Source organism: Mesoplodon densirostris, chromosome 17 (genome assembly GCF_025265405.1).
Source record: "Mesoplodon densirostris isolate mMesDen1 chromosome 17, mMesDen1 primary haplotype, whole genome shotgun sequence".
Classification (NCBI taxonomy): Eukaryota; Metazoa; Chordata; class Mammalia; order Artiodactyla; family Ziphiidae; genus Mesoplodon; species Mesoplodon densirostris.
Window position 1 is genome coordinate 40,482,634 of NC_082677.1, and position 24,094 is coordinate 40,506,727.

The 24,094-nt window shown below is 35.3% G+C and overlaps 1 protein-coding gene and 1 pseudogene across 1 annotated transcript in view; one reads left to right on the plus strand and one right to left on the minus strand.

Moving 5' to 3' along the window:
- The window catches only part of LOC132477773 (TSSK6-activating co-chaperone protein-like), a 64,440-nt pseudogene extending 51,160 nt beyond the window's left edge, over positions 1-13,280 (plus strand).
- PCDH9 (protocadherin 9) overlaps positions 1-24,094 on the minus strand; it is a 989,662-nt gene that overhangs the window by 817,937 nt on the left and 147,631 nt on the right. The window lies entirely within an intron of this gene.

The window sequence follows — 24,094 nt, forward strand, 5'->3', positions numbered from 1 at the left end:
CTATAGACTAGTTCTACTCAACTTGCTTGACTCAAGTTGAGTAGCATATTTTGCTTGACTCAAAATATAAAAGTCAAGCAAAAATGAGAAAAAAATTTTGAAGGTTGAACTGTAGTCTAATGTTTCTTTAAAGTGTAATTTATAATCTCTGAGTAAAAAGGGAGTAAGCAAGAGTATAGCATTATTAGTATTAATATGTAAAAGATTGTTTTAGACTCAAAACAAGAAAATAAAAGGAAATGCTTTTATGGGGACTGTGGCTCTCAACGTACTGTAGGGTTGTTTTTTTTAAAATTATTTATTTATTTTTGGCTGTGTTGGGTCTTCGTTTCTGTACGAGGGCTTTCTCTAGTTGTGCCAAGCTGGGGCCACTCTTCATCGCAGTGCACAGGCCTCTCACTATCGCGGCCTCTCCCGTTGCGGAGCACAAACTCCAGACGCACAGGCTCAGCAGTTGTGGCTCACAGGCCTAGTTGCTCTGCGGCATGTGGAATCTTCCCAGACCAGGGCTCAAACCCGTGTCCCCTGCATTGGCAGGCAGATTCTCAATGACTGTGCCACCAGGGAAGCCCCCGTACTGTAGTTTTATTCTTACACTTGAGAACAGGAGAATTCCCTGGTACCTGATCAGACACTATAAACCTGAGCTGGAGCCAGGATTTTCTTGTCCTCAGTGTAGACATTTTTTAGGTGCCATGCGTTTTCCCAACAGGGAATGGATCAGTTGTCAGGTGCACGTCCATTTGCAATCCCTCAGTGTATTAGTGTGATAGAAACAAGAAAAAACAATGTAACTTCTCTTTTCAAATAAAATGCTTAGAAGCAGATAGCCAAATGATGAACGTATTTCAGGACACCAGGGGTATAATCCACCCACATGTACCATTTTCTACTTTTAGCTCTCTTTTTTGAAGTAGTTCTTTTTGCTCAAGATTTTCCAGTCAATTTAGTACATTTGTTTCTCTTTGGGGAACACAGTTATCCTTTTCTTGTGGATTCATAAAGAAGAAGGTTATTGAAGTCAGTTATGAAAGAGGGAAATAAAGAAGAGGAAAGGAACTGGGAATATTTTGATTTTACATAAACATGAAGTGAAAAAAACAAAATAAAACAAAACAAAGCAAAAAAACCCTGACAGATGTAGCTTTTATTCATGCTCGATAGGTAGGGTACAAGAAGATTCTAGGTCATTCCCTTCTATACTCTTCCTATTTTAAAATTTTCTTATATAGTATGACATTTGAGTTAATTCAATTAATTGTTTTAAAGGAAAAACTGGATTTTTAAAACCTGGATCTCATAAGGGAAGGGAGCGGAGGGCCTCGGAAGCTTTATCATACCTGCTTTGCCACCTCCAGCTCTAACTTCTCAGTTTTAACAATAGGTTCTTCCTGGAGGAGTAAGGAATCATTAATGCTTTCTTTCTTAATTATGGCAGCATTTTACACAAAGTTTCATAAACTCTCTCCATATATTTTCACATCTAGTTAAAATTCTATCACACCTTCTTACTGTATTCCAACTTATCATCTCTGTATATTTATTTCTGTGATCTTTCTTCTATGTTTTTACACATAGCCTGATACATTCTCTGCCTTAGGTTTAAAAATCTTTTCAACAATATCCATTTTTCCCTTCTTGGCAAGAATAAAACACTGCATCTGAACACTCAAGTTATAATTGTTCAAATGTGCTTTTTATTTATTAAGAAAATAAGTGAATAACCATACTACTAATACTAAAAATAAGTAAAAATACTTATATATCATAATATGTCAAAACTGTAAGAAAACCCTACTCTACCTGGTAGAGTACCATTATGCAATTCTATAAATTTACAGATTGAAAGAATTGGGAAAGAACTGACAAAAATTTTCGCAAGGCAGTAATATGAATGTATTATTAATATAGTTGTCATAGTCAAAAGCTTTAATCAATAAATTAAAATAAAAATTTAAAGAAAAAAGAACCATTCAAAGAAACAAGTATGTTGATTATCTAAAGCATTCCACTTAAAACATCTATTCTTCCAATCACTCCAAAAAAGAAATGCCGAGTATAATGAGTACAATCATTATAATATAGGAGTGGGTGGATGTATTGAGGACTCTCTATGCACAAGACATAGCTCTAAATACCTTACCTGCATTATTTCAGTTACAGATCTTTTATAGACAGAGATAAATGCAAACCTCTCATTTGGGAGAGAGTTCATATGATATTTAGCATAGCAGGGCATTTGAGTTTGTGGAAATGATGATGCTCAGTAAATTTGTCAGAGGCTATGCCTTTTCAATATGGGAATAACTAGAAACATGCATCATTATTTAGTATATCAAATAGCTGTATAATAAAGTAGCAGGAGAAATCTCATTCAATGGAAGTAGCTATTGGCTAAGAGGAAGACAGAGTTTAAATCAGCAAGCACTACAAAGCATAGGTGCCATAATAAGCAAAATAGAGAGGGCTATGGGAACACGGAGTGGAAATATAGGATCCTGTGACATAGGCTGTCACCCAGGAAAGACTTCTCAGCTGAGGTGGTATTTAAACCGAGAGCTAAATTATGAGGAAGGGAAACAGTGTTTTTTACAGATGAATCAGCTCTGCAAAGTCTTCTTTAGTTTCTATGAAAACTATTAATAGAAGTGATCCTACAATTTTGTGAAACAAAGCTGTTTTTCTGGAGACTACTGGAAGAGAAATGATAGTACATCTTATTCAAGACAGATTGCCAGCTACACTCAATGTAGGCACGACGTACAGATGAGTTTTCCATTCAAAGTGACATAAGACATATGTTTATTACCATTGCTTCAAACTTCAAGAAGCAAATATGTATAATCATGGCAGGGTAGCAGTGTTTAATGTCTGATTATGCCTGATTAATAAATCCAGAATCTGAATTCTTCCTACCACATTCATTACTAACTTATCCTGACTGTTACTGGAAAAGCCTCACATGAAGTTGACCTGTTTCTGAATTTGCTCTCCAACTGTCTATTCTCAAAAGAGTGAACATAGTGAAGATCAAAGTGAAATCAGGTCACTTCTCTGTTCAAAATATCAATGACCTTTAATTTTATGTAATGTCCAAAAAGATACCTGCCCCCACCCCCTAGTCATCATCACATTAATCTCTGGTAGTATTTCCCACTATCCTGTCACTCTTTTCTCCAATCTCCTTTGTCCCTTGCTATTTAGTGAATGTGTCAGGAATGCTCTTACTTCAGGCCTTGACTTTCCCTTGTTGCTTTTCCTCTGTCCATCACTCTCCCTCAGGTCCCCACTTGCCTGCTTCCTCAGCTATTTCTGCATGATTATTTTTCCCAATTTTCATTTCGATGAGTTGTCCCAATCACATTTTTTAAAAGAACAGCTAATCTTCTCGCCTCCCTGGTTCCCCTCATTCTTCTGCACTCTCTGCTTAATTTTTCTCATAACACTTATCACTGCTTGATAAAAATCTTACTTTTTTTTTCTGTCTCATCCACTCAAATGTAAACATTTTAAACGGAATTTTTGTCTTTTTTGTTCTCGGATGTATTTATGATCTCTAAAATAGTGTTTGGCACATAGTAGATGCTCAGTAAATATTTTTGAATGGATAAATGAATGGATGACATTGAATTTCTTTGAGAAATCTAGATTTAAATTTAGAATCACTTCTCTTCCCTCCCATTCTTACTTGCATCCTACTTGTTCTCTCTTCCCAAGTCTTTGATTCTTTTGTCAGTGTGTTTCCTTGACATTGTCCTTCAGTCATAGCTATGAACTTTTAATGGTAACATTGAGGGTACAATTTTTTCAGTTGAATTAGTACAATAGAGAGTGAGTGCATTTGTCTAGCCAACCTGCCCCCTTTAAAAAAAAACTATCATATGTGTATTTTTTAGAGTTCCAAATGTCAAATTTTTAAAATGGTACTTCTATATTAAAGTCCAAAACTTTTCAGTGTCTTTCCGTTAGATAAAGTACACATTCCAAAGCATGACATTTCAGGCAACTCATGTTGTAGTCTCAGTTCCTTCCCTGCCTTATAGTCTATATGTTCTAGCCAATGAAACTGCTTGGATTTACTGCAGATGGTAGTGAAATCAATGGGCACTGTCCACTCACATGTCCTTCAAACATTTTGCAGGAGCCATAGTTGGGCACAGCTTCCAGTGACCATGCATCAGTCCTGAAGCCACATTCCCCAGGTTACTTCCTACCAAAGGCTAAGAGTACCAGGGTGACTGGAGTCGGTGTCTTGGCTCCTACCTGCACCATCAGCCTGGCCAGGTTTTTCCTCAGACCTGCACTGTCCCTTGAGCCTCTCCTTTCCAGTCCTCGCTTACTTACCTCTTCTTTTACAAGTGTGAGACCTGCATTGGTCTCCAGGCTCTCCCTGCCTTTTCCAGCTCCCTCCCCTTTACCCTTCAATAAATATATTATATATCTTTTCCCACCATCTTGTCTGCTTCTCTTGGAGGATTTGAACCAACACACTGCCCTCAAAAAAGTTTCATGTTTTTCAACTCTGTCCTTGCTCTTCCTACAATGATTTCCTTCTCTTTCTACCTGTCTAAATCTTGCTTGGCCATAAAGTGACAAACTCCAAGTTCAAATGTGCCTCATATATATCCCTTCTGTAATCTTTCCAACTTGTTAATTTTATCTTTTACTATAGCTCTTCCTATAAAATACCTCATCCTCCCATTGAACTTCAAGCCTCTTGATGGCAGGAACCATGTCTTATTTATCTTCATAAAGTGTAAACATAGTACTTCGGAAGTGCTAGAAATCCAATACATATTTGATGAATTAGATTGCTGAAGGTGCTTTATTAGAAGAGAGTGAGGCTGGGATATCAAAATAAAGTACTATTTATGATCTAAAGCCCCTCTTCACATTTATATCTAAATCTTTGATAACATTCCAATAAATCAGAAAGCAATTCTCTATTACCGTTCTTCAGTGGCCAGTCTGGATTTGGTCCACAAATAAGAAACTAAGAAAACGTCACTACAATAGTGGGCAAACCCCAAAGCTCATGGGTGGTTAATGAAATCCACAGGTCAGTAGTATGATTACCATGACCGTAAAATATGTTAGATAAGCACTAAAGATCAGTGTAAGAGGGTTGGAATTTAGGATTTCTGAAGGGAGCAAAAAACAAGGCATTTAGGATACATTTATCACATAGGAAAGAAAAGGCATTCTAAGAAATTATAATATTCAGAAATCTATTCCTATTTATCACTTAAAAATATGATGAAATGTATGGAACATAAAATAAAATAATTTCTAAATGTGTTTTCTTAAATGAAAGAAAAGCATTATCTTGGTATATTAATAAAATATTTGGATGGGCTTCCCTGGTGGCGTGGTGGTTGGGGGTCCGCCTACCAATGCAGGGGGCGCAGATTTGTGCCCCAGCCCAGGAGGATCCCGCATGTCGCAGAGCAGCTGGGCCCATGGGCCATGGCCGCTGGGCCTGCGCATCCGGAGCCTGTGCTCCGTGGCGGGGAGGGGTGCGGCAGTGGGAGGCAAGCATACCGCAAAGAAAAAATAAATAAATAAATAAATAAAATATATGGTAATTTAAAACATGATTTTATCATTTCCTAAATCATTGTTGAAGCTCTCAAAGTTTTAAGCAATTACCCCACAAACTGTGATAAATATTTTATTCCTTTTCATATATTTCATATAGACGTCAGAACACCAACTTTGGAATTTTAGTAGCAAATGTGTAAAAAGCCTATTTGAGTAAAAACTTTCAACAATTCCAACTCCAATGGACACATGCTGCTTTAGCAACATATTTTACCCAGCAGTCAGTGCCCAAAGGTCCCTCTTTACATACCACTCTGATTAGCCATTTATTAAACTATATATATATATATATATATATATATATATATATAATTTTTTTTTTTTTTTTTTTTTTTTTTTTTGCGGTACGCGGGCCTCTCACTGTTATGGCCTCTCCCGTTGTGGAGCACAGGCTCCGGACGCGCAGGCTCAGCAGCCATGGCTCACGGGCCCAGCCGCACCGCGGCATGTGGGATCCTCCCGGACCGGGGCACGAACCCGTGTCCCCTGCATCGGCAGGCGGACTCTCAACCACTGCGCCACCAGGGAAGCCCTAAACTATATTTTTATGAGGTGTTAGTTTTCAGTCTAATGCTATTTTCATGTAATTATGACCACTTTCTGCATTAAGGGGGATTAGCAAATCAAAATAATAAAACAATTTGGGATTTCAGAAGGAAGTAGAATATAGAAGCAAATTATTAATGTTTAGGCAAATTCTCTTAGAATCAGTTGCCTAATGTTAACAGCCTATTATAAGGACTGCAGTCAACAAATCCAGTTTATGTTCTAAGGGGATAACAGAAAGATCAGCAGAAGGACAGCTTAACCTCCTTGTGAAGAATATTTAGTAACATTAGTGACGACCCATGTATTGGTGCATAATAAACAAACCCATGAAATTATTTCTGTGATCTTGTTATGAAATCTAATGAAATGACTTTCATTATTTTGCAAAAAGTATAGTAATTCTTGATTAACAAACCACTAAGAATCTGCCAATAAATCTAACAATATGAGGTGTTCCTATAAGACAGTAGTGATGGTAAAAGAACTTTCTGATTTAATTTTGAAAAAAAAGAAATACCCATACCTAATTGTCCTATAGTTTAAACATTTTTCAATGTATTTTGTTGGGAATAGGGAGATCTACTCAAAGATAAGAAAAGGCAGGGATATAGAGAACAACTGTAATTTCAAGAATGAATCACATGTAATAAATGGTTACTTGTGATTATAATACTTTAAGCAATATTGTGATTTATTTGTTTTGCTTTGTTATGCATTTAACCAAGTATCATCTATGACACTCTCATAGAGGCTGTTTTATATGGTTATTTTTGGGGTATTTTGGAAACCTACAAATCTAATCTGTATTCACTGCTTTGTACTGCAAATCTTCTGTTTTTAAAACAGTAAAATCCTGTCCCATATTTAGTATTAAATGCATTATTAATACCTGAAATATAACCTTTCTACTCTACTTTTAATGGTTTCCTGGCGACTGACTGGCAAGAACCAGGACTTGAACTATTTTCCTTATGTAGATTTTTTTAACTTTCGTTTAATCAGGGATCCGTTTGGCCTCTGACAAGACATAATTTAAGCCCTTTACATTCACACACTTTGCTTAATATTCCTCTGAGTCATAGTTTAATTTTTATATCAAATCTTCTCCCAGTTTTTTTTTATCTCTTTATGTTCTACTATCACTTATTCTAGATTTCCATTTTTTTTTTCTCAGAAATCATTTGGAGAAAAACATATCTAATTAAAATCCATATTTACAAGTGGTACTTCTTATCATACCCATGTCTTCATAACCCAGTAATTCCACTACCAGGTATGTATCCCCCAAAAAACAAAAAAACATTAATTCAAAAAGAAACATGCACCCCAATGTTAACAGCAGCATTATTTACAACTGCCAAGATATGGAAGCAACCTAAGTGTCTATCAACAGATGAATGGATAAAGAAGATGTGGTATATATATGTATGTATATATATAAAATGGAATATTATTCACCCATTAAATAAATGAAAATTTGCCATTTGCAGCAACATGGACAGACTTGTAGGGCATTATGCTAAATGAAATGTCAGACAGAGAAAGACAAATACTGTATATCGCTTATATGTGGAATCTAAAAACTACAACAAACAAGTGAATCTAACAAAAAAGAAGCAGACTCACAGATAAAGTGAAAAAACTATGGTTAACAGTGGGGGTGGAAATCTATGGGTGAGGAAATGGTATAAGACAGGCTATAATAATGTATTGTGCAACATGGGGAATACAGCCAGTATTTTGTAATAACTCTAAATGGAGTATAACATTTAAAAATTGTATAAAGAATAAAAAATTAAATACAAAATATCACAAATACCTGTTCTCATAGCTCTATAAAATTCCTAAATAAACAGACCAAATAATTTTACAGTGATGTTTAAATAAAAATTATTAGCAAACTTCTAAAACTTTGTCTTTTCAGACATTTATTTCTACTTGTTCTTTTGTTAAATGAAAATCCAAGTCCAAAAAATACTAGAATATCTCTGGAACTTTCCAATGTACCAAATATTTATTCAAATTAGATTATGAAGCTAAAATAAAATTAATGAAAAAGATCTTGAAACCTGGTAAACTCTGAAAAAGTTTTTTTTTTTTTTTTAGTTGGATAAGATTAAAGAAAATAACTGTATAAAAAGTACAGTTAATCTCTATGAATTGAAAATATATTCTGCATCTCATTTAACCAAATATACAAATTAATAACTTATGTATTATTAATATGCATTTATTACCTCTGTTGAATTCCATTTTATAGAGTTTTGCATAATTAATGTGGTATTTTAATCATTTTACAATAACAAAAGTCAGTCTAGAAACATAACTGGGTTAGGTACATTTACTGATGTCTTGTGGGAGGCATTCTTATATCAGCCTTAAATAAGTAATTAGAGAGAGCAACAAAAAATGTGTGTCACTAGCATTATTAGGAGAAAAGGATCTACATATTAATTTTAAAAATTAGCCTACACCTGGGAAAAGGAAATTCCAACCATTTAAAATAATGTACATGCAGAGAATTACAGGAAAATAGTCAGTTCTGTGGCTTTCCATTACTAAGTAGGCTTATGAGACCTCATGGACCCAATATGTTTTTCTGTTTTTTTTTTTTTTTTAATGTCAAGAGTGTTGATCATCCAGTAATAATAATAATAATAAAAATTGACAAAGAGAAGGTCAGCAGAAAAATGAGCACAGAGCAAAAAGGACTCCTTAAATGGAACATGGTGTTAGTACAATGTACTCTGAGAGCTGCATCCATGTAGCACCAGAGAGGGCTGTTTTGTAATCAACCCTATGAGATTCCAAATATAAACATGATATAGTACAGTTTATTAGCATAATGTGGGAATACTCATTTTGAAACAGAGTGACAATTTAGTTTAAAAGAGAGTTTTAGTCTTTTTAATTTTCCAACCCACGCAAATTTCATCTAAATGTAGGACTTGCATTAAAAGTTTATACCCAACTAGTTCCTGGTGCATTTTGTCATTTAATCTTATAATTGGGAGTGCATTTACTAATAGGAAACTACACGTTTTATTAACACATATCCTCACTGTTGGGGGTCAAATATAAGAAAATTTCACTCTCTGTGTTTTTCTTTAAGGGGAAAAATTCATCCTATGAAGATTTACACCTAGCAATTTAAATGGCTTCCCGAGGGAAATATTCCCAGTACAAAACTAATCAAGGTAGTGATCTGCGAATATTGCCCTGAGAAACGTAAGGAGCTTTCTAATCTCTACAAGCAGCAATACCGTATGTACTTAAAGAGAGATTATCAAGAACAACAGTACAAATATCTAATGAGAGGAAAAGGAAAGACAGAGAAACATTTAATATGCACCTAGTATGTGACGGCCATTTTCAAATATATGCAGAATATTGCTATATGAACTGTAAAGTTCAAGTATTTTTAAGGGACGAGTTAAAAAATAAATTTTGGTCACTAATAAGCATCATTGACAAACATTGGAAACAAAATTTGTCAATATTAATTTAATCTCAATGAGATGATAAAGTACTGATTCTAAGAACTAGCACCTATGATCTAAAGAGAAATATTTCTCAAATAGGGAGAGACAAATTATTGAATGTGCTTATTTAACTGAAAAAAAATTCTTTGTTTTATTTCTGTGGAAAATAAACAATATTCCAAGAAATGAGTTCAGCCCTTGACTGAATGAGCTTGTCCAAAAATTCTGCCAAATGTCAATGACTAGTCGTGGTAGATAGAGCTCCCAGTATAAATTAGCGTTTCCTTGTTAGCCTAGTGAACAAGAATGAATGCCCCAGAGAACCTCATCACTTTCTTTGGGAAGAAAGGGTCCTGGAACCAATCCTTAGAGGATACCGAGGGGCAACTGTAGCTCTGTTGCCTTCCATCTCCCAGTGATAAACCCATACAACATTTTACAAAAATGGATAAACAAAAGAGGTAATTGGTCAATAAAGATCAAAGTGCAGCAAAGAAACCAAAAAGGGACACCACTGCAGGTAAAATTAGGATAGAATAAAAGTGAGTTATAGAAGAGATAATTAAGTGTGGGAATGTTGATCCTGCTTCTGTTCAAGAGACTCTAGAACTGCAGCCAGGGAAATTTAGTGGAGGCAAAATTACTAAAATAGATGAGTAAAGTGTCTGTGATGAAAAGGGAGATGATGTCCCAGAAGGGACTCGCAAAAACGTCACAATAATGGAACTCTCAGAAATGCTTCAGAATATTGAAAGCATAAAATGTTGCTAGCTGATCCAAACTTAGAAAGGAGTGTGAGAATTTACCAAGGCATAGAAAAGATACTCCTTCCATACTGTAAATTAGATGATGAGAAGATAATGGCAAGCACTATTTAAACTACTCTTGATAAGTTTCTTTACAAAGAAATAAAACACTTTAATCCTCAATGTTTCTCGAGTTTTAAATTACAGTGTACTAAATAAATATTAGTTTTACTATTTGCTCATTTCCTTATATATGTACGATTATCAGGAAGAGAGTTTTCAATGTTTTGGGAAAAAAATTTTAAACGTGACAGAATAACTGTAGTTCTCCCCATCAGTTTTTAAGATCTCTTTGCATGATTTCAGCTAGTACAACCATTTTTAAGTATACAACACCAGGACTGCCTGTATCTCAAGGTGCCTATGCTAAAACCTTCCACTAGGCTTCTGAGTTTCAGGCCTTAAAAAAGCATTTGATATGTTTGGGAGAGCAAAGATTAAAGGATACAGGCATAAATATTCTTAGTACCAATTTTACAGATACGTCAAAACCCCCATTTTATTCTAATCTACAGAAAGAAAGGTTTATAATTTCTAATCTTCCTTAAGAAACACATTTTAATATAGTAAGTAATTCGACAAGTACTAGAACATAAATGGTGAATGCAAGTTCTGTATGTTAAAATATTTTAAATGCTCATCTCTTAGTCTCCGTGAACTGCAGCAGGCTTGGGAGCTGTGACACGTTCCTCATTCAAGCTTTGTTCTTTTCAACTGGCAAACATTGACTGTCCAGGTCCTATCCTCCTGTTACACACACTTTCCTTACACAACATGAGCCAGCTCGGTTTTTCTTGAGATGTCTTTTGGACCATCATAAACATCACAGACATTTTCATCAGTGATGCCAAGAGAACTGGGAATATGTTAGTTTACTTTTGCTTCCTCTGTTGCCTAATTGGCTGCTTCTGCAGCAACAGAACAAAAAGAGGATGGTGCATGAAATACAGCTATTATTTGTGAGAGAATGGCTGGTTTTAAAACAAGATAGATGTTTAGTATTCTGTGGATATTCCCACACCAGATTGTAACAGTTCTGAAGGAGGTTAAATTGTGAGCCAAGACTGTCCAAATTTTCTCTTGATAAAGCACCAAAATAGTCTGATCAGCCCAAAAGCTGCTGAGCCTCACTATTAGGAATTGCAGCTACTCTGTAATGTGAAAGATAGGGAATTTTATCTCTTTTATCATTTTATTCCCCTCCCAGAGTTACTGCCTAAAAAATAAGAATTTCTGCTTGAGTGGCCTGATGTGACATTTATCTCTAGTTTGTGGATGAGGTCATAGTGTTGTTTAATGCACTACATTAACCCATGTCTCTTGGTTCTCAAATCATTTTAGACTGCAGTTCAGTTTTACGCAGCTTCTAGGAGTCAGTATGCAAACAAGTTCAGATGATTCTAAACTGTGATTAGTCCATAAGGCATCTATCCATTCACCAAATTTTATCAAGCATCTACTACATGTCAGCAATACATACATGGATAATTCAAAAGTGACAGAATTTTTTTTCCCCTGATATATTCTGCTAGATTTTTTCCTTATAAGGTTGATGTAAAATAACTTATAATTTTTATAAGCATCATAAAGAAAATGCTGATAAGCAAAGTATCTCAACAAATGATGTTTAAACTTTTGACAAACTGGCCAACTTGTTCTCCCCTAAAGAGGGAAAGTTATCACTTTTCCTTAGGAGGTCTTAAGAATAATTAAGTGAATAGTATAATTGTCACTTCATCTAGCAGAAAAGAAGTGTTTAATAACTTGAAGCATATACAACATCAGGGTTCAGAGTGCTTGAGTTGAAGACTAGGAGTTTTAAACTCTGTGAGATCTGATGCATTATCAAATATATGTTTAAAAATATTATTGAGCAGTTTAGGAGTTTTCAAGATGGCTGAGGAGTAGGAGGACATGGTGAGGTTCATCTCTCCTCACAGATGCATCAGGAATACATCTACAGATGGAACAGTTCCTGCAGAACACCAGCTGAACACTAGCAAAAGATCTTGAACACTGGAAAGGACAATGAAGATTCCTGCATAACTGAGTAGGCTGAAAGAAGGGAGAAAGAAGAGGAGACGAAGCAGCACGGGACCTGTGCCCCTGGGGGAGAGCTGAAGCAGAGGAGAGTTTCCCGCATCTGGGGAAACGCCCTCACCAATGGGGAAATCAGTTGGGACAGAGGGGAAACATCTGAGGCTGTCAGAGGAGGGTGAAGCAGCCAGTCTGTGGCAGACAGGAAAGGGTGAGAACTACACAGATGGTCTGTGACATGGCCATACATGCCCCGGATTGGGATGTGTGTCCAACAGTGTGCATGTGGCTAGGAGAGGGAGCATGAGGATAGGAGAGTAAAACTCGGGGGAGGAGTGCTGTTGGCTGTGAGGAGACAGCCTGAGGGGGAGGGAGGAAGGAAATCCGCAACCGGGAATGCCTGTGGAGGAAATCTGGAGTGCCATGGAAGCAAAGCGCCACTGTTGAGTGAAGCACAGAGGGTAGAGAGGACATTACATTCTGTCTATCCCCACATGCTGGCCCCTGCCCACCTGGGTGCTAGGAAAGGACCCCGCCAGGGCTGACCCTTGCGTGCACTAGAAAATTCTCCCCCTAGGGCCATATCTCTCACGCCAGTGGCCACTGGCTTCCCCATGCACCTGTTGCCGCCAGGGCTCCCACAACCCAGGCAGCTGTGCCTCGTCTGAGGCCTGTCCTCACCAGGGCAGACCTGAGTGCTCCAGGGCAGCCTTGGGAGCAGACTTCTGTCAGGGGCCCACATGCAGAAGTGGGGCTAAAGCCACAGCTGAGCCACAGGTGTGGGGCAACTGAGGAAGAGAAATGAAAATCTTTCCATCAGCTGCACAAGCCACAGATTAAATCCCCATGAGCGGCTTGGTAGATCCTGCACCTATGGAATATCTGAATGGACAATGAGTTCCATAAATGAAACCAGTCTAGCTCTGGCAGCTCTGGACATTGGGGGCAAGTACACAGAGGAGTTGGGTGAGATCAGAGTCTGAGCTGTCCCCACAGTGCCCACAGTGGGTCCAGAGACCTACCTAGAGGCATTGGAGGGTCTCCTGGGGAAGTGGAGGTAGGCTATGGCAGGGGCAAGGACACTGACAACTGAGACACCAGGAAAATACTATTATTACTATTATTTTTATTAGGTTTTGACTTGTTCTGTTTTTTTTTTTAATTTTTTAATTTTTGTTTAGTTTTTTTGTTTTTTTTTGTTTTTTTCTTTTTTCTGCTTTTTAAGTATGTCTTTCATATTTCTATTTTTACTTTGCTTTTTCGTTGTTTTCTGTTTTTTCCTATTTTTTTTCCTTTTCTTTGTTCTGTTGGTTTTTATATATTTTTTTAAAATCGTTTTTATGTGTTTCTTTTGTTTTCTGTGCTTTATTCTTCAGTTTGCATTCTGCTTTGGTTTTGCTTTCTGTTTTGTGTTTTTGTTATATTTGTTTTTAATTGTTTGATTTTGTTTTTAGGTTTTATTGTTTGGTTCTTTTGTTTTTTGCTTTCTTTGATTTTGTATTTGTTTCTTTGTGGTGTTTGTGTTTCTTTGTTTTTGTTTGGTTTTGCTTTTACCATTTGCCTGGGGTTTGTTTTTATTTGTCCACACCCCCCTTTTCTTCTTCCCCTTTATTGCTGAGATGTGCAGCTTGTGATGTCTTGGTTCCCTGGCTGGGGTTTGGGCCTGAGCCTCTGGGCTGAGAGTGTTGAGTCCAAGATGCTGGGCCACCAGAGAATTCCCGGCCCCAGGGAATATTAATCAGCAAGAGCTCGCCCAGAGGTCTCCATCTCGAATCCAAGGCCCAACTCCACCTAACTGCCTGCAGGCTCCAGTGCTAGATGGCTCACACCAAACAACAAGCAAGACAGAAACACAAACTCTCCCATCAGTAGACAGGCTGCCTAAATTCACACTAAGCTCCCAGACAACACAAAGCACACAATGTGATACAGCCCTGCCCATCAGAAGAAGATCCAACTCCACCCACCAGAGTGCAGGCACCAGTCCCTTCCACCAGGAAGCCTACACAAGCCACTGGACCAATCTTACTCACTGGGGGCAGACACCAGAAGCAAGAAAACTATGACCCTGCAGCCTGCAGAAAGGAGACCTCAAACACAGTAAGTTAGACAAAATGAGAAGACAGAGAAATATGATGCAGACAAAGGATCAAGGTAAAAACCCACAAAACCAAACAAATGAAGAGGGAATAGACAATCTACCAGAAAAAAAGAATTCAGAGTAAGGTAGTAATGATGATCTAAAATCTAGAAAACAAAATGGAGGCACAGATCAAGAAAATACAAGAAATGTTTAACAAGGAGGTAGAAGAACTAAAGAACAAACAAATAGTGATGAACAGCAAAATAACTGCAATTAATACTACACTAGAAGGAATCAATAGCAGAATAATTGAGGCAGAAGAACAGATAAGTGACCTGGAACATAGAATGGTGGAAATAACTGTCACAGAGCAGAATAAAGAAAAAAGAATGAAAAGAAATGAGGAGGGTCAAAGAGCTCTCTGGGACAATATTAAATGCACCACCATTTGAATCATAGGGGTTGCAGAAGAAGAGAAATAGTTCTGAGAACATACTTGAAGAGATTATAGTTGAAAACTTCCCTAACATGGGAAAGGAAATAGTCAATCAAGTCCAGAAGTCCAGAGAATCCCATACAAGATAAACCCAAGGAGAAACATTCCAAGATACCTATTAATCAAACTAACAAAAATTAAACACAAAGAAAAATATTACAAGCAGCAAGGGAAAAGGAACAAATAACATACAAGGGAATCCCCATAAGATTATCAAATGATTTTTCAGCAGAAACTCTGCAGGCCAGAAGGGAGTGGCAGGACATATTTAAAGTTATGAAAGGGAAAACCTACAACCAAGATTACTCTACACAGCAAGGATCTCATTCATATTTAATGGAGAAATTAAAGACGTTACAGACAAGCAAAAGTTAAGAGAATTCAGCACTGCCAAACCAGCTTTAAACAACTGCTAAAGGAAATTCTCCAGGAAGGAAACAAAAGAGAAGAAAAAGACCTACAAAAAGAAACACAAAACAATTAAGAAAATGGTAATAGGAACATACATATGGATAATTACCTTGAATGTAAATGAATTAAGCACTCCAACCAAAAGACGTAGACTGGCTGAATAGATACTAAAACAAGACCCATATATATGCTATCTACTAGAGACCCACTTCAGACCTAGGGAGACATACAGACTGAAAGTGAGGTAATGGAAAAAGTTATTCTATGCAAATGGAAATGAAAAGAAAGCTGGAGTAACAATACTCATATCGGACAAAATAGGCTTTAAAACAAAGACTATTATGAGAGACAAAGAAGAACACTACATAACAATCAGTGGATCAATCCAAGAAAATATAACAATTGTAAATATTTATGCATGCAACATAGTAGCACCTCAATATGTAAGGCAAATGCTAACAGCCATAAAATGGGAAATCAACAGTAACACAGTAATAGTGGGGGACATTAACTCTCCACTTACAATGGACAGATCATCTAGACAGAAAATTAATAAGGAAAACAAGCATTAAAAGACCGATTAGACCACATAGACTTGATGTTTATAAAACATTCCATCCAAAAGCAGCAGAATACACTTTCTTCTCAAGTGCACGTGGAACATTCTCTAGAATAGATCACATCTTGGGTCAGAAGCCAAGCCTTGGTAAATTTAAGAAAATTAAAATCATATCAAGCATCTTTTACAACTACAAGGCAAGGAGACTAGATATCAATTACAGGAAAGAAACTGTAAAGATCACACACAGATGGAGGCTAAACAATATGCTACAGAATAAGCAAGAGATCACTAAAGACATCAAAGAGGAAGTCAAAAAATACCTAGAAACAAATGACAACAGAAACACGACAATCCAAAACCTATGGGATGCAGCAAAAGCAGTTCTAAGAGGGAAGTCTATAGTGATTCAATCCTACCTCCAGAAACAAGAAAAATCTCAAATAAACAAATAACTTTTCACATAAAGCAACTAGAGAAAGAAGAAGAAGAAGAACAAAAACAGTTAGTAGAAGGAAGTAAATCATAAAGATCTGAGCAGAATAAATGAAATAGAAATGAAGAAAACAATAGCAAAGTTCAACAAAACTAAAAGCTGGTTCTTTGAGAAGATAAACAAAATGGATAAACCTTTAGGCAGACTCATTAAGAAAAAGAGGGAGAACACTCAAATCAATAAAATTAGAAATGAAAAAGGAGAAGTTACAACAGACATCGCAGAAATACAAAGGATCATAAGAGACTACTACAAGCAACTATATGCCAATGAAATGGACAACCTGGAAGAAATAAACAAATTCAAGACTGAACCAGGAAGAAATAGAAAATGTGAACAGACTAATGACAAGTAGTGAAATAGAAACTGTGATTAAAAATCTTCCAACAAACAAAAGTCCAAGACCAGATGGCTTCACAGGGGAATTCTATCAAACATTTAGAGAAGAGCTGACACCTATCCTTCTCCAACTCTTCCAAAAAATTGCAGAAGGAGGAACACTCTCAAACTCATTCTACAAGGCCACCATCACACTGATACAAAAAACAGACAAAGATGTCACAAAAAAAGAAAATTGCAGGCCAATATCACTGATGAATATAGATGCAAAAATCCTCAACAAAATACCAGCAAACCAATTCCAACAGCACATTAAAGGATTATGCACCATGATCAAGTGGGATTTATCCCAGGAATGCAAGGATTCTTCAGTACATGCAAATCAGTCAATGTGAGAAACCATATTAACAAACTAAAGAATAAAAACCACATGGTCATCTGAAGAGATGCAGAGAAACTTTTGACAAATTTCAACACCCATTTATGATAAAAACTCTCCAGAAAATGAGCATAGAGGGAACCTACCTCAACATAATAAAGACCATTTATGACAAACCTACAGCAAATATTATTCTCAATGGTGAAAAACTAAGAGCACTTCCTCTAAGATCATAAGCAAGACAAGGTTGTCCATTCTCACCACTGTTATTCAACGTATCTTGGAAGTCCCAGCCACAGCAATCAGAGAAGAAAAAGAAATAAATGGAATCCAAATTGGAAAAGAAGAAGTAAAACTGTCAATGTTTGCAGATGACATGATACTATACATAGAAAATCCAAAAGATGTCACCAGAAAACTACTAGAGCTAGTCAATGAATTTAGTAAAGTTGCAGGATACAAAATTAATGCACAGAAATCTCTTGCATTCCTATACACTAACAATGAAAGATTAGAAAGAGAAATTAAGGAAACAATGCTCATTCATCATGGTAAGAAAAAGAATAAAATACCTAGGAATAAGCCTACTTAAGGAGGCAAAATAACTGTATGCAGAAAACTATAAGACCCTGATGAAAGAAATCAAAGATGACACAAACAGATGGACAGATATATGATACTCTTGGATTGGAAGAATAAAAATTGTGAAAATGACTATACTACCCAAAGCAATCTACAGATTCAGTGTAGTCCCTATCAAATTACCAATGGCATTTTTCACAGAACTAGACAAAAAATTGTACAATTTATATGGAAACACAAAAGACAAAGAATAGCAAAAGCAATTTTGAGAAAAAAAAAAAAAAAAAAACAGAGCTGGAGGAATTGGGCTCCCTGGCTTCAGACTATACTACAGAGCTATAGTAATCAAGATAGTATGGTACTGGCACAAAAAGAGAAATATAGATCAATGGTACAGGATAAAATGCCCAGAGATAAACCCACACACATATGGTCACCTAATTTACGACAAGGGAGGCAAGAACATACAATGGAGAAAGGACAGCCTCTTCAATAAGTGGTGCTGGGAAAACTGGACAGCTACATGTAAAAGAATGAAATTAGAACACTACCAAACACCATACACAAAAATTAACTCAAAATGGATTAAAGACCTAAATGTAAGGTCAGACACTATAAAACATTTAGAAGGAAGCATAGGAAAAACATTTTTTGACATAAACCACAGCAAGATCTTTTTTGACCCACCTCCTACAGTAATGGAAAAACAAAAAACAAAAAATTAACAAATGGGACCTAATAAAACTTAAAAGCTTTTACACAGCAAAGGAAACCATAAACAGGACAAAAAGACAACTCTCAGAATGGGAGAAAACATTTGCAAATGAAACAACAGACAAAGGATTAATTTCCATGATATACAAACAGCTCATGGAACTGAATATCAAAAAAACAAAAAATTCTATTAAAAAATGGGCTGAAGACCTAAACAGACATTTCACCAAGGAAGACATACAGATGCCCAAGAGGCACATGAAAAGATGCTCAACATCACTAATTATTAGAGAAATTCAAATCAAAATTACAATGAGGTATCACCTCACACCAGTCAGAATGGCTATTATCAAAATATCTGGAAACAATAAATGCTGGAAAGGGTGTGGTGGAAAGGGAACCCTCCTGCACTGTTGGTGGGAATGTAAATTGATACAACCACTATGGAGAACAGTATGGAGGTTCCTTAAAAAAACTAAAAACTGAGCCACCATATGATCCAGCAATCCCACTCCTGGGCATATTTCTGGAGAAAACCAAAATTCAAAAAGATACATACACCCTAATGTTCATCGCAGCACTATTTGCAATAGCCACGACATTGAAGCAACCTAAATGTCCATCAACAGAGAAATGGATAAAGAAGGTGTGGTACATATATACAATGGAATATTACTCAGCCATAAAAAGGATTGAAATTGGGTCATTTGTAGAGATGTGGATGCACCTAGAGTCTGTCATACAGAGTGAAGTAAGTCAGAAAGAGAAAAACAAATACCATATAGTAACACATATATGTGGAATCTAGAAAAATGGTATAGATGATCTTATTGGCAGAGCAGAAATAGAGACACAGATGTAGAGAACAAACATATGGACACCAAGTGCAGAAAGGGGAGGGGTGAGATGAATTGGGAGATGGGGATTGACATATATACACTATTGATACTATGTATAAAATATTGATATTATGTATAAAATAGATAACTAATGAGAACCTACTGTGTAGCACAGGGAACTCTACTCAATGCTCTGTGGAAACCTATATATACACATATATAGCTGAATCACTTTGCTGTACAGTAGAAACTAACACAACATTGTAAAGCAGCCCTACTTCAATAAAAATGAAAATACAATCATTGAGCAGTTTAAAAACACAATCCTAGTTTTATTTCAATCAAAAAAACATTGTAAGGAAGTCATTGATTGTTTCTCAAGTCTCTGACTCTTGAATTAATATCTCAAGCATTTCCATTATTATTAATAGAATCATATTTAATTAGTGACATGGAAAAGACTTAGAGCAGTAGCTCTAAAATTAAAAAAACATAACTAAAGGAGATGACAGAATTTACTTCATATAAAAGTGTATAAATAAATATACTTTATTTTCTTTTCTATTTCTCTTGTGTATTCATTGACTTTATCCAAAGGTTCTTTACCAATGAAGTTTTAAGACTGTTTCAGACTACATATGTCAAAAGCAGAAAGAGTAAATATCATTAATAATGTGTGCACCATTTTCTAATAACCGGTTCTACACTCAGAGACAGAGTATTTTAACAAAAAAAGAAATAGTACGTGTGGAAGATGTATAATTAGAGATTTAAATATCACTTTTTTCACTTTATTTATATACAAGTACAGAAATATAATTGCCTGTTTATTTAAGATTGCATTTTTATTTGACCTCTTCTAATTTTGCTATTTATTTACAAATCCCAAGTTATATAACCTCAATTGTACTTCCCTCAATGACAAGAAAGCTGTGATTTATCTGAAGAAGTTTATGTCTTTCCTGAATAAGTCCAAAGGCTTCAGTCAAGATCTATTCAATACAATTATACTGAATCATTGTTTTTGAACATATACCTTACTCATGTATTATATAAGGACATGAAGATATGAAGGATAAACAATTTCGTATTTTGTCTTCAAGCAATATAGTGTTTTGTAAAAATTTTATCATTTCTTTTTATAAAAAGTTACCATACTGTGACAAATAACCAGCTCCTGAAAAATAATTATTTAGTCGCAAGTTATAAATAAAATTATTCTAAATATACAAAGGAAGTGATTTTCTAAAGTATCTCTTTGGTCAAATAGTGAATCCTCTAGAACATGAATATTTTTCCTTACATTTGCCTGCATTTCAACATTATTTTTCTTTATCCCTTTTCAGATGTTCACAGAGCTAATCCTGGGCAAAAAGTAAAGAGTTCATATTTAGTGTCACTTCCTTACCCTACTTGTTCCTGGTGCTTTTAGTGTACCTGTATTGGGTTGGCCAAAATGTTGGTTCGGGTTTTTCCGTAGCATTTTATGGAATGTATTAGGCCAACCCAATACAATGGGTCACACTTTCCATGAACCAAATACATAGAATTGTCCTTTCTTATTTTTCTTAATTGCTTCTGTGACCCCTCATGTAACCCAAGCCAAGATGCTAACTTGTCTGCCAAGATCTTAGCATGGTCATTCCAAATTGACATTTACCCCTTTACAATTGACCATAACCACAAACCATTATCATGAAAGAATTTCAATAAACCAAAATAGGCACTTACTAAAGTATTTGTTGAATTAGTGGATTAAATAGTTATAATGAAGACTACAATTAGAGGAAATGTTTTAAAGCAGTCCTCAAATTTTAATATGTACTATATTTGCAGTTCAAACCCATGTTGTTCAAGGGTCAATTGTTATATGAATCATCTAGAGAAACTTGTGAAAATGAAGATTCTGATTCATTACTTCGGGGGTAAGACCTAATTGTCTGCATTTCTAACAAGCTTCCAGGTGATTCTAATGCTTCTGGTCCCCAGACAACACTTTTAATAGGAATAATTTAGGGTATACTGTAAAATTTCTTTCATGAATACATGTTTTTTGGCTATAAATATTTAAAGAGCTACTAAAAGGCATAATACTGCATTGAACTGAAAAATAATGATAATATTTGTTTCTTCACTTAATGCTTACTATGTGCTTACCATATGGCAGGTACTTTTATAAGTTAGGAATTTATAAATTCACTGGAGAGTGAATAAAGAATGTTGTACAACATGAAGAGGAAAAAAATATCAGTGAGAGAATTAACCATTACCAGCTATAAAAGCAAGGGTTGTGTAAAATCACAATGAAGTTCTGAAATGCTGAATAATAAAAATAAAGAAAATTATTAAGCTTGTTAGAAAATATAAGAAAAAGAAGGTATGCTATTTCATTGAGAATATATTTCAAAAGGCTTGGGCCAATCACATTTTAGATGCACACATTTATTAGCTCTCAGGAATACTCTGAAATAGGTACTCTTTTACAGACAAAGAAACAGAATCTCAGGAAGGCTAAATCACTTGATCTACGTCATGTGGCTAGGAACTGGTAGAACCAGGTAGAACCAGTCTAATTCTAGAATCTTGACTGAACTTATTCTTGTTTAACATTAGAGAGACTGTAGAACTAAAAGCTTGCTATCATTTTGAGAGCTTCATTGTACTTTTCCTGAACCTTGATGTCATATATGGTAGTGGTTATGAAATGACTCTGTTTCATCTTCTTTCTCCTTTGAATGCTTCCTAAAATGTTTCACTTTGTTCTCCCTCAATGAATTTGTTAATTCATAACATGTTTGAACTCAAGTATTAATTTAAATAAATTATACATCCCTTTGGTGCAATGGAATTTAAAATCACATATGCTCTTTATTTAAATGACTTAAATATTGTAATGTACATAAAACTGAAATTAAAAATAAAATCTATGTTTTATCTACACAAAAACCTTCATGAAAAATGCAAGAGATGAAACTAATACAGGGTAGATTTTGCAAACTGAAATCTACACTGTTGAAAGTTTAAAAAGCTAAAGTTTATAAAACTCCAACTACAAATATTATAACGTTTTGTTGATCATGTGGATTGCCATGACTTGTAGGACTTGCTGCTAATGCTGTTCTCTTCCTGTTATCTACAGGTTTTAGCTTACACGCCCAAGAATCTGTGACAGGAGACACAATCTTTGAATTTGTTCATATTCACTTTGATTTTCATATTTTTAATCTTCCAACATAATCAGATTAGTAAGAACAAACGTCCTACATTTCAATCTTCTTAAGAAATAATTTGAGAAATAGAATGACTACAGACTCAAATTTAGACAGCAGTATTAGATTGATTTTTAACAGTTTCTTGACGTCTGCTTCCCTAGGATAATTAATAGATAAAATAACTATCAAAAATCAATATCTATATCTGCTCTGTAGTTGACAAAACACATGCATCAACTTATATGACTATCATATATCAACCAGAAGATGATATTAACATTTATTTCTCTTTACAGATGAGAAAACTGAGGCTTACTAGCCTGAAGGAAAATACAATGAACTCAAGGGTTGTGAATCAAAATCCACTGCTCTTTATTACACCACGATTTTCCTTTCTGCTTATTGGAAGTCCTACTTATATCAGATACAAACAGGTACTCAAACACGTTTTTTCCACTTTTATAATCAATACAATTGTGACTTCAGAATCTCCTTCAAGGACACATTATATTGTTGCTGTGAGATCCTTGCCTTTGAAATGTCATACAGCCAATCCTCTTCTACCTTTTATAAGTTGCCTCATTTGCAAAATGAAGATGCTGATACTCATATCAAGTTTTACAAAGTATATGTAAAAGTCAATAAAGTATGTAACACTACGGCATAATTCAAGCTGTGGTAGGAATTTACTGTTAATATTGCCTCAGGTATGTCTTAAACACCTTATCATTTTTTTCCTGATATCGCTTATACTGTCAATTCACAAGTAACTCAAGAGAAATAAATATAATCATGTGCTTTCATTCCTAATAAAATGGCTTTTAAGTATTATTTATTTTTTGCCTATGTTCATGCTCATTCAAGTTTTTTGTTTTGTTTTGTTTTGTTTTTTCTGGGGCATAATACAATCCTTTAAAGAGAATATGTTTTACTTATATCTAAAATATAGAACAAGATTTAAGATTTTGGATATATATCAAGAATAGTTCTATAATTTCTACACTGATTTGACTTGCTGGTCTATACTGAAATTATCAGAGTTTTAAATAAACTTATTATCATTGTGTTCTTACCTTTAATGTAACAAAGAGCCTTTTGTACATTTACTTGGATTATTCTTATTTTATGGAATTTAAAATTTCTTACTATCTACATCAAAGATCTATTATATATCTGGCTTATGATACATGCATGAAAAGTGATCCCAGTCTTTCACCACCAGCAGATTTTAATTTTCATATTTTGCTTTTAACACTATGAATTTGTAGCAAAGTCAAATTCAACATAATGGTTTGTTATTTATTTCCTCTTTAAACCTGTACCAAGTTGTAAAGAAATTGACCTAATAACAATGTTCCTGGATGTATGTACAGCTATTAGAATCTAAGCAAAAACTTAAGGGAAAAAAAGCAAAAATCTCATTTTTAAGGGCCCATGGAGATTTGAACTACTGACACTGTCATAGTGTCTCAACAGCACTAAACCACATGATTTCTCCCGTATGTTATT